Below are 1336 nucleotides of genomic sequence, written 5' to 3' on the forward strand. Positions count from 1 at the left end.
TATGCACGTGTACAGTGCCCATGGAGGCCAGGAGAGGGCATCAGATTTCCTGGATCTGAAGTTGCAGGTTGGCTGCTCGGTGTGGGTGCCGGGGACCAAAAGGTCCCCTGCAAAAGCAGTCAGTGCCCTTGTTCTTAACCACTGAGCTCTCTCCTCAGCCCCTTGGGCTGTTTTGTTAAACACACATACACACACTTTTTTGTTAAAAAGAAAATCCTTTTATGTCAGCTTACACTTGTGAAAACTGCCCTTATAATAGCACTTGGGGCAGACGTTGCTGGTGGTCCAAACAGTGATGTTAGAGCGGTTAGCCTAAGGTGGCATTCCAACTAGTAAGTTCATCTTGCTAGTCACTAACCACATTAGTAAGTCAAGTAGGAGGTGAGCAGGTCAGACCTTCAGATGTACAGAGTAACTTTTACCCCACGACAATTATGGATGACCCAAAAGCTCTTTGGTTCTTCAACTGCATTTCAACAACAACCAATGCAATGTAAGAGGAGAGCTGCTTTAATGGGTGAAGAAATCTGTCTTATACAACTACTACTAAATATTTAAGCAGTGTGAAAAAGTGCCAGAGAAAGGGGCACATTATTTATTTTACTAGAAAACTGGCCTAATCCACCCATGTCTTGGAATATTAATAATAAGCGCACTGTTATTTTTCCGTTGCTGTGCTACAATGTAATGACTAAAGCAACTTACGGAAGGAGGGGCTTGTTTGGCTTGGTTTCAGAGGGGTAACAGTATGGTGGGAAGCATGGCAGCAGGCATGACAGCGGGAGCAGAAGCCAGGGGCTCACTTCTTGAACTGCAAGCATGGAGCAGAGAACTGGGAATGGCATGCGGCTTTGAAATCTCAAAACCCACTCCCACCCCAGAGACATAATTCTTCCATGAGGCTACACCTCTTCTTAAACTTCCCAGACAGCCACCAACTAGGGACCAAGTATTCAAATATCTGAATAAACTATGAAAACCTGGGGCTATGGGGAACACTCTCTTTCTTGTCTAAAGATGAGCAAGGAGTGGAAGTGGAAGAGGGGGCTCCTTCACATGCGGTGCTAACAACATCACCTAAGAGGCCAGGTCTCTGTGAATGTGCACAAATGCTGTGAGACTGTTCTGCTGGCTTTAACACAGGCTGGCCTCAGACTTCCCATGTAGCTGAGGATTACCTTGAACTTCTGATCCTCATGCCTCTACCTCCTGGGCAAGTACCATGACACCTGGTTTATTCAGTGCTGGGGATTGAACACATGGCCTGGGAGAGCTACATCCCTAGGAGTAAACATTTAAAATCACAGCTTATTAAAAGTAATAGAAGCCTTTTTAG

This window comes from Microtus ochrogaster, chromosome 8, assembly GCF_000317375.1.
Source record: "Microtus ochrogaster isolate Prairie Vole_2 chromosome 8, MicOch1.0, whole genome shotgun sequence".
Classification (NCBI taxonomy): Eukaryota; Metazoa; Chordata; class Mammalia; order Rodentia; family Cricetidae; genus Microtus; species Microtus ochrogaster.